The sequence below is a fragment of the Bacillus rossius genome (assembly GCF_032445375.1).
Source record: "Bacillus rossius redtenbacheri isolate Brsri chromosome 4 unlocalized genomic scaffold, Brsri_v3 Brsri_v3_scf4_1, whole genome shotgun sequence".
Taxonomy (NCBI): domain Eukaryota; kingdom Metazoa; phylum Arthropoda; class Insecta; order Phasmatodea; family Bacillidae; genus Bacillus; species Bacillus rossius.
Genome location: NW_026962010.1, coordinates 29,095,780 through 29,107,307, shown reverse-complemented (window position 1 = coordinate 29,107,307; position 11,528 = coordinate 29,095,780).

The following is an 11,528-nucleotide window of genomic DNA, read 5'->3' as shown; positions in this document are numbered from 1 at the left end:
CGAAACTTTATACGAGAAGGATTCTTCCTGCATTTACTCCGTTCATGTCTTCGTGCTACATGAGCAAATGCGAACGACATATCACAGTAGCTGCAAGGATACCGGGGTGATGAAGACGAGCCTTTCAGACCCGATCCAGATACTAACGTTGCCGCAGTTTCACCATCTCCAGGCATACTCTTATGAACATCAATGCATCGTTGTTGCACCGAAACTTTTACTTTCTGCCGCACAGCAGGACCTTTACATGTCTTCATGTGCGTTTTCATATTATCTTTTCTGGCAATTTGCTTATGAAATTTCTCACAAACAAACATTTTACGATAATGGTTCTTGGTACATTCTCTCTTCTCATGCCGTCGAGCATTGCTGCTGTTTGAGAAAATCTTGTCGCAGTAACGGCACCGATGTTCGTTGTTTGTTGTCAAATCACCATCCATTGAAGTTTCCATCGAGGACGAAAAGAAGTTCGTCGAGTTTTCCTGTGTAGTCAGCACCACCGACATTAAAGTCTCTTCTTCTGACGGTTTCGCGACTGTTAAAGTCTCCTCTTGTGATGACGTCGTCGTTGCCGACGGGATCTGTACCTTCTTCGACGTCGCTGACGTCAGGGTTCCCGTAGACGATGGTAAACGACCATCAAGTTCGTCGTTCAAGACGGTAAAGATGCCATTGAGTTCACAAAAACAAGCAATTACGAGACTTATGCACAAGAAGAATCAAACTAGGTGATCCTTACACCGTCGTCGTCGTCAGTAACAAACTGAACCACCTGCTGTCTAGGACTCGCTTATATACATGCACCGGTTGGAATAATACTCTAGTCAAATCAAGAACGAATTACTATAATACTCGAGTCAAAACATTATTTATAAAAGAAGCACACTAAAATTAGGTAACACATTTGGAAGCAAATTCGACAAATGAAATGGACACATCATGCACGTACTTGCAGCTTGCATCACAAAGTTAACATTTAAATTTCATTCAAGCGAAGTATCAAGTCAATGTCACATCATATTAACATCCTATTTGTCATACTATCCTTAAAATTTCACAGTGTTATAAATCACACCAGTTATAGAAGGACATATAGTTTATAACGCACATCATTTCAGTCATTGATCGTTAACCAATTCGAATTTAAAAATGCAAAATATACATGGTAAACGAAGAACCAGGTACGCAAATATTTTATATACTTTTGGACACTGTAGACGCCAAGAGCATCAAAGTATATATGTAAGAATGATATTTAATAAAACTAATTTTAAATTGTATATTTATTTACAATAATATACATCTGATCAAAAAGTAGGTTCCATTTTATAAACCCTGCATTCCTTAGTTCACGTTTCTTGGAGGATGTATAAATTTTCAACATTTTGCGAACCAAGTAGAAGTTTTAGCCTATTCTCCAATCATTTGGATTGACTCACGATGAACAATTGGTCTCGCGTGCTACGGCTTCCATATTCTTTACATATATGTTATTATTAGTCTTAAAATCTTCGCGTCCGTGTCACTATCACAGACGTAAAGGCATCATCACCGTAGCTACCAGTTATAATGCCAGGAGCTGCATGAATATCACTTATTTTATGATATCGTTTCCACATTTCTGTTGTCAGAGATTTACCAAAATCTATGATCTTGTGAGCTCTCAATACTCTCAATTGGTTTCTAGACATGGTTAGCTACATTCTCATTTTCTTTAAAAGCCTATGTGACCAGTTTAATTATTTAATCCGTCAACCCATCATCCTAAACTCAATTAAATCATCTTATTATAGCCTACAGAAAAAAATCAACAAAGTTACTTTCATTTAATCATAGGAACCGCATGATCCTTTCCACCTATAGTTTAGTTTCATGAGCCCAAGAGTCTTTCATTATATACCATGCAGTGTTCTTCAAGTGATGTGGTATACCTCCATTTCTACATACAAATCCATCCTATCAATGATTTGTTTACACATAAAAAAACCTTCACGACATTTTTACATGATCTATTAAATTATGACTTCGACTATAATAATTACCGCTCATAGTAATTTCTACAAATAACTCTTTCCCCAAGACTTTTTAACCATCATCTCTGAAAAAAAAAACCATGTCCTGTCTATATCACAAAGTAAAAGAGGGTAGAGAAGATAGGTCAAACAAGTGCTAGTCACTCATAGGGTAAGGAACAGGTGTTTGATACCTAACTCAGACATTGTAGCATCTATGTATTTTTCTTACCTCATGTAGAAAAATATGTTTAAATGCATACGAATTTAAACTTATTCACGTGCGACTAGTCAAAAGTACATAAATTCAAGCACGCTAACCTCAAAGAAAATTTAAAAAATTCTCAAGGATAGAGGCAGAGACTACACGATCTAGACACGCATACCGTCACCTGCAAATGAACATTGACCTGTCGCGCAGGAGTTGCAAGCTTGCAGAATGCTGCGGCAGTCATATGTTTGCTCGAGTCATACAAACATCACGTCGCTAGTCTTCCCACTCATTTCACGTAAAACTCCAGTGAAATCGTAATCCAGCATACGTAAAGTAATTGCTGGAACCTCTTCAAAGTATGCATCACTGAACCAGAGCAGAAAATCAGCTTATGAATATAACGTGCTACCAACAAAAAAAATTTGTAGCACATATACGAGACGAGTCGATTCCTACATACCATACTGTGAAAGCCGATACTCTGATAATTATAAGCAGCAAAATATTTTTAATTAACACCCCGGCCAGTATACATTATTTCCATGTTGTAAAAATTCATGTTAGTAATCAGCAACGAAGGAGCGAGTTACTTGGACGAAGAACCGCTTTCCAAGTATCCAGAATCTTACTGATACAGCCCATCCAGTGCACCAGAGTACTCCGAAGTGTGATCAATTGATCAAAACATTATTTAATTTTTTAATATTACCTCCGTAGTGTACAGCAATATATGACAGGTTATGATTTAAGACCATATATTTCCCACAAGTCTGTTAGTTTTATTTCGGGAAATAAATTATTTCTCAGAAATAATAAATCAAGTTCCTATCAGATTTGCACTAATGTTACGGTATTACCTGTACCAACACACTACCATAACATCTCCCATAAAAAAATCTTAAGAATGCAGATGATATACTCAGACAAAAAATAATTTTAGCAATATAAACTGTCTTGAACATTATTTGTAAAAATAATAATACACACAAATAAAACAAAACACGCATTAAAACTCCGATCAAAATTATGTGTCACATTTAGATTATTACATTAAGATGAATGATGTAGGTTAAGAAAAATAAATAAAAATTTCTTTAATTCTATAATTTATTTAAAATTGTACATTTATACACAATAAAATCGACACTGTATATATATCGTATACATTTCTTAGTTCATGAGACATTCATTTTTATTAAAATAAATTCCTATATTTCGTTCTAAGAGTGACAAAATACAACTACTTTATACAGATCACAAAACATCACATCAGGAGTGTAACACCTTAGAGGACCAGAGATGATGCTAAAAACCCACCTTTACAAAATTTATAATGTTTTTTCAAGTAAAATTTTTGTGTAACCTGTACACCGCACTTCTCACACAGAAATTTTACACGGTCAAGATTTCTTCTGCAGCCATTATTTTCATAGATGCGTGTACTTCGTAGTCGTTCAAAACGTTTACCACAGTAGCAGCACTTATACAGATAATCATCGCAATTACCTTCGCTTCCCCGATGTTCAACTTGCAAATGAACTTTGCTTTTACAATGCCTAATAAAATTACTTTTGTTTGTGAAATGTACACCAAATGGGTCACACGGAAATGTCACACGATTAGCGTTTCTTCTACAGACATGGTTTTCATGTCTTCTTGCATGTTGACGGTATTTAAAACTTTTGTCACAGTACGTACACAGATGTCTCCTCGTTAGACCTTGAGTCACCGACGGCTCGGAAAGTATATTACTTTCAATGTGCACTGCTGTTGTAGGCGGCGAAGTCCCGTATGTTGCATGAGCTGGAGATTTCCCAGTCGACATTGACAGATCATCAGTACTGGATGTCAAAGAGTCGGAAGTATACACGACTGATGCAGAAGCTGGGAATTGCACACAAAATGTTTTATTTACCAAATTCGGTGTAGTTGCAGGTATCGGAGTCTCCTCTGCTATCGAATATGCACACATTGAAGTCTCTTGGAGTGAAGAGACACTAGATACAGTCATCAACGGGATCTCTGGAGACGGTAGCCTCATTACCATCGGAATCTCTGGATCTGCCCTCATCGTTGTCATCGGGATCTGCTTCGTCATCATCGCCTCCGTCATCAGGGACCCCGGCGAAGTCGCGAGACCCTCCGCCAAGATCTCGGCAGCCGTTGACCCCGCCACCATTGGGATTTGTACCGATGTCATCGTTGCTACCATTGAGTTCGGATACACATGAATATTCATGTATCAGACTTATATGCAGACAAGTCAATCCATCAGATCTGCACTGCACCACTACAAAAGGTGGACTGAGGGACCTGCTGTCTAAGACTCGCTTAAATATCAGCGTCCTCTTGTATAATACGCAAGTCAATACATCAATTGTTACTACTTAATAAAATAGAAATTTCAAGGAATACAAGTTTAAATTATATATTCAATCAACTAATCTCACATCGTACATACACGGTTCATTTAGACTTACTAGAAGGACCAAGAGTCTCTGAACAATGGAACTTTCACAACCCAAACATATTATATTAAACTACTCAAATTTAGATTTTATTATGTACAGCTACACATAACCTCCAACTGACTCCAAATGACTACAACACATGACTAAAAATAATTTATACGATACCAGGCTAGGTCCAAAGTCAATTTTTTTGTACCTCTCATCTACAGTTCAGAGGACCTTCAGTGTTGATATAGCTTCAGCCAAGATATGCCCAGTACCATACATCTTCAAAGCCTTTAGAGTCGATCCTTGTTAAGCCTTATGACAAAAGTCTCCGAAACAAGTGTCCTACTCTATAAGTTTACTAGACACTTTTATGCTTGTCATAGCACACATCGATAAATATATTCGTAAATAACCCAAAATATTATCAGACCACTAGTATTTGATTTATACACCAACATATCCATCAACACAAGTCTATTCTACATTAAGCTCCCCACTTAATTTCATCAGTCTACTCGGCTACACTCAGAACACAAAAACTAAAAAGAAGTCTATTAACAACATAGAATTTATGTACATTCGGTCATTTAACATGAGGTGCCCGTTATTTTGAAATTTGGGCACCATCTTAGATATTTGTATTTATTGACTTATTAGTCGTGAAAAATTCCAAAATTCACCGAAAAAATCACTTATTATTTTACATATTGAATCGAAACAGTGGCGTCTCGTCAGGGCAAGCAAGGCAAGCAGTGCTTGCCCAGGCAGTTTCCAGACATTGTATTTTTTAAATAAATATTTTATTCAGAATAGTATTTTACTTTGGCTCGTGCAGTTAGGTGTATGTATTTTTTACACTATCTTCTTGGGACCCAACACTGTGCGCTGTGCGCTATAAGAAACGTTGACACACAAAACATGCTGTTTTGGAAGCGTTGCTAGGTTTAGAAGCGCTGGTAGGACCGCTTTCAGCAGGAAAGCTGCCGCAGTATTTTCCTATCGGGATGGGTGAATGGGTGGGGGGGGGGGGGGGGTGGCACGGTACAAAGGTTCGAGGAGGGGATTGGCTGTAAAAACACGTGGTAGAAGCTACGAAGGTAACGCTTTCTTGCCAAACAGAAGCGAACTTGGCCGAAGCAGACGGTGGTGGAATTCTTCCGCCGACTGCTTCGGCTATGTCCGCTACAGTTCAGCACGGCAGGTGGCGAGATACGAACTCAGTACGTTTGTTTGCGCGCGCGGTAACGCTATCACATAACTCGTACCTATTGATTTTATTAATTTTAGTTTTGCTACTTAGAATTTATTCCATATTCGTTAGCAATGTAGGCTTTACAGTATACACCGATAACCGAAATAAGAAAGTTAATTGTGAGACTAAGAACCGAGAAAATAAAATGAATGATGAAACTGAAAAACGTGAATGTAAGTGTGGTGTGTGTGGATTACGAGCGAAGAATTTTTCCTGCAGTGCCTACACTTTTCAGGATAGATGTGACATTATTAAAGAAGGTAGGCCGACACCAGAAGTTACTATTACGACATCACGTAAGAAAGGCAGTTTTGTGCGCCATTTCCAAAAAAATGTCTATCAAAAACATTTGTGGTTAGCGGGATGCAACAGCCTAAACAAACTGTTTTGCTGGCCATGTTTGTTGTTTTCAAAAGAAGTCAACACATGGACTTCTACTGGGTATTGTGACCTCAACAATCTTTGTAATGCTGTTAAAAAACACGAACGTTCTGAAGTTCACATAAACTCGTTTTTGTCTCTAAAAGAATTTGGGAAACATAGAGTCGATCTTGGTTTAGATAGATCCAAACAATTAAGCACACAACGACATAACGAACAAGTTAAAAGAAACAGAGAAATTTTGAAGCGTTTAATAGATGTTGTTTGTTTCTTAGGTGTGCAGGAATTGCCATTCCGTGGTCATGACGAAACAAAAGAATCGGAAAACCGTGGTAATTATGGCGAATTACTTGCTTTAATTGCGACTTATGATCCAGTATTGTCGCAGCATCTTGAGACGTCCACAGTATTTTCTGGTATGTCATGCAACATTTAAAACGATCTAAAAGAATCCATTCAGAATGTTGTGTTGGCTGAAATTAAAAAGGAAATTGAAAAATCAGTTTTTGTGTCAATTTTACTCGACGAGACATCAGACTGTGCTAAACTTTCTCAGTTGTCCACTGTTTTTAGATTTGTAAGTAGTGATGGAGAAATAAACGAGCGATTTTATGGATTCACTGATGTTAGCTGTAATAGGTCAGCGAGAGCCATAGCCGGCCATGCAATTGACGTAGTTGCATTAGCTAACTGTGGGAGCAAACTTATCGCTCAGTCTTATGATGGAGCTGCAGTTATGGCAGGAAATTTAAATTCCGTACAGAAACTGGTACGTGACCAATTCCCGAGTGCTTTGTTTGTACATTGCGCAGCACACGTTTTGAACCTTGTCTTAACGCAGTCTGTAAATAACATTAGCAAGTGTAGAGTGTTCTTCAGCACCCTATCTGGACTTTCTGCTTTTTTTCGCACTCTACTAAGCGGGTAGCGTTGCTAGATAAGATAGTTGGGAAACGGCTGCCAGGTGTTGCACCAACAAGATGGAATTATAATGATAGACTTGTTAACATTGCATTCAGTAATCGAGATTCCCTTTTGGAAATGTTTACCACAATAACAGAACATCCACAAGAATGGGATAGTGACACTATTTCTTCAGCAAAAGGTTACATCAGTTTTCTAGAAAGTTTTGAAAATGTGTTTTTCCTAGTTCTATTTTCTAAGAATTTTGACAGCACTGGACACTTGTATAATATACTGCAGACCAAACAACTCGACATCAGTTTCTGTATTCAGGAAATACAAGAAACGAAAGCATTTCTCTGTCAACTCAGAAACGATTTTGAAAGTGTTTTCTGTGACACGCTAAAATTCGGCCTAGAATTAGAAAATATACGTCGGAAACACAAAGAAGTAGAAGACCCAACGCGAGAGTATTCGAGACTACATGCCGAAATATTAGACAATATCATCACACAAATCGAAACTCGTTTCGAAAACATCAATAAATTAAAATTTTTAGAACTTGTAAATGCTTCAAAATTCCAGCAGTTTTCACAGAGTTTTCCTGAGATCCAGATTAAGTCCCTAATTGAATATTATGGCAGTTATTTTGAACTTGATAAGCTACGGTCTGAACTGAATGTTGTGTATAGTCAAGATGCTATGAAAACCAAAAGTGTTCAAAATTTTCTTAAATACATTCATGACAATGATTTACAAGATGCTCTTCCACAGTTCCATAAATTGTGTGTGTTGGTGGCAACAATAGGCCTACCGTTTACAACATCATCTGTGGAGCGTTCATTTTCTACATTAAAACGAATAAAAACTTACGAAACACAATGGGGCACAACAGACTATCTGGTCTCGCACTTTTCTCTATAGAGAAGAAACTTTTGTCAAAAATAAAACTGTCAGTTGATTTTTATGAATGTGTCACGGCGGAATTTGTGAAAAAAAAAGGAGAGAAGAATGAATTTTGTGTACAAAAGTTAGGGTAGTTTTGTTGTTTGTTGTATAAAATCGATACAGAAGGCCTATATTAACCTATAAGGCAAGTACCCGCGAAGAGTGTAAACTGCTTTGAGGCGTAGTGATCTAAACAGCTGGGACGTTGCGCATCATAGGTGAGTTTGTAAAAATCATTAAAAATGTTAATTCTAAATCATTATTTACTGTTTGTGTAGATACACTTTTGCATTTTAAAAAATCTAATGTGTTGTCATAAATATTACTGGAATGCTATAATTTGTCATACTAAAGATTTAATTAGTATTGAAATGGAAATTATATTTTCTGTCAATGAGAGTTGTAATGCATGTTATAATTCTCCCGGTATAAAAATAATACAGATATTGACTGGGTAAGTCTTCGGGTTTGATAAAGGCATCTTTGTTAAATTCTTCACTCAAACGAATTATACCATAAAAATGTTAATATGTCTACCAGGTGTATATTATATGGTTAGGCACTAAAACCACTTAAATAGCACCAATTTGCCACTATAAATTCAATTTTCCTCGGGAGAGGACCCCCGAACTTTATGAATGGGACGGATGTTCCTACACCAGTAGTAGCTTCCCCTTGTGTAAAACTCACCCCTCGCCACTGAATCTAAACTAGCCTCGATCTATGGACGAAGCTGAAAATTAATTTAATTTAAATATCAGAAAAGTGTCAGGTTCGAGAAATAAAACACCAAAAGTTATTTTAAAAACATAATATTCATTACATAATTTCTATCCTACTACAAGATCACTTGCAAAAGCCAGCAACCTTATAAACATTTAGCCCTGAATAGACGTGAAACGACTTATTCTTAGCTCCAACAGCTTCAACAGCTCCAAATGCTCCAAAGGCTCCAAAAGCTCCAAATGCTCCAACAGCTCCAACAGCTCCAATGGCTCTAACAGCTCCAACAGCTCCAACAGCTCCAAATGCTCCAAAGGCTCCAAAATGCTCCAAATGCTCCAACGGCTCCAGCGGCTCCAACGGATTCAACAGCTCCAAATGCTCCAAATGCTCCAACAGCTCCAAATGTCCCAAAGGCTCCAAATGCTCCAAATGCTCCAACAGCTCCAACACCTCCAACAGCTCCAAAAGCTCCAAAAGCTCCAAATGCTCCAAATGCTCCAACAGCTCCTAATGCTCCAAATGATCCAAATGCTCCAACTGATTTCAATTACTTTTTTTTATCGAACTTGACATGTTTACATGCATGACTTTATTAGTATACATTTTTGAATGTCAGTGATGACTTCTTTACACCTTCAAGTTATAAGTTTTATTTAGAAATGAGCTTTCGAGAAATGATAAAATCCATTTTGAAAAAAATATTAATTTTTCTTCAAGTTTATACACATGCATTTATATAAAACCATTACTATTTTATGTAGCCAGCTTCCCTCAGTTCTTTAAGTATGAAGGATATTTCTTTCATGTTCGAATAGTTTCCTGCACAAAGCGAACCATGTAGAAGTCTTAGCCTGTCAAGCAATATGTTGGGATCTTCCCATGAGGTACAATCAAACTCTTTTGCTATGTTCATCTTCCTTGTATGTTTATAATAAATATTATTACCCCTGGTGTCTTCTGTTTCAACACCATCTACAAGGTCACTTTCGGCATCGATCCAGTGTTTATCACAAGCTTGATTAGGATAATTTATTTTATTACATCGTTTCCATCGTTTTGATCTCAACCCGCCATTACTGTCTTCGCTCTTGACAGCTTTAGGTGCTTCAGCACAGTACGCAATCATGTCCGCATTACAAGCTTGATCAGAATAATTCATTTTAGTATGTCGTTTCCATCGTTTTGGTCTCAAGCCACCATCTCAGTCTTCGCTCTTGCATGATTTAGGTGCTTCAGCACAGTACTCATTCATGTCAGCATCACAAGCTTGATCAGGATAATTTATTTTATTACGACTTTTCCACCGTTTTGGTCTTAGGCCGCCATCACAGTCTTCGATCTTGACCGTTTTAGGTGCTTCAGCACAGTACTCAATCATGTCAGCCTTAGTTGTGTCAGCACAGTCATCGATCATGCCAACCTCAGATGTGTCACCACAATCTTCAATCATGTCAGCTTCAGATGTTTCATCACAGTCTTCGGTCTTGTCAGATTCAGGTGGTTCTCCATCTTTCACATTTTCATGGAGACGACTAGATATTGGTGTAAATATCTTTTCATTTCTAATGAGGTTGCTACCGTCTTCATTTGTTTTTAAATTTAAATTATTGTTTTGATCTATATCAGTATTTTTAGCATTAGCTTTTTTACATTCTTCATAATCATTATTGTCGTCTAATATTCTGCCTTCGTTCCTCTTCCACGATGTTGGAGCACAGTCTTCGTTATCTTTATTCATCTTAGTTGTACAGTTCTTGCAATGTCTATCCAAGTAATATCTTCTACCAAAGGATTTATGACACAGACTACAATTAAATAGTTTTTGACAAAGACCCAAACTACACTCGCTTCTCTCATGTCGTTTAGCATTCTTTCTCAAGGTGAACACCTTGCTGCAGTATCTACAGTGATGTCTGTTTGATACAGCTACAGGCAACGAACCAGGGTACATGTTAGCTTCTGCGACTGATGGCAGATACAAACTTAGAGTTGTAAATTAATCCATTACTTAAATAGAATTTTTTTAAATATTTCGTCAGCGAGTGTCAAGTTATCTCATGCAAAAGTACTGGTTGTAAGTAGTTCTGCTTTTCATCAACAGATGACGCCACGTGTTGCTTGCTGGTAAATAATATTTATTTCTTTTATGCGGGATGCGGGAATGCTCGCTAACGATCGCAACAGAAGGATGGCTTCGTTACACTTCAAGGAGAAGGAAGTTTGTTCTTCCAGTTAGTGTTTCTCAGATTTCTCAGGGCTATTATTATTTGACTGAATAATGATTTTTTTTTTAATTCTACCTGATAAAAATATTGCAAGTTGTGATTTATTAGCAGAAATTCACTAATTAAATGTAACTATGAATAAAATGACATGACTTATTAAGTAAAAAATCCTTCATGCAGAGATCGATTTCTAACAAATAATCAGGAACACTCGGAGAAAACCATCAGATATCTAGCCAGGAAAAAATCAGAAGCATTTGAAAAATCCCATCAAAATATTAACAAGAATTATCGGGAGCACACGGAGAAAACCACCATAATATTGACAAGGATAATTAGAAGCACAATGAGAAAACCATCATAATATTGACAAGATTAATCAGGAGCACTCGAAGTAAACCATCAGAT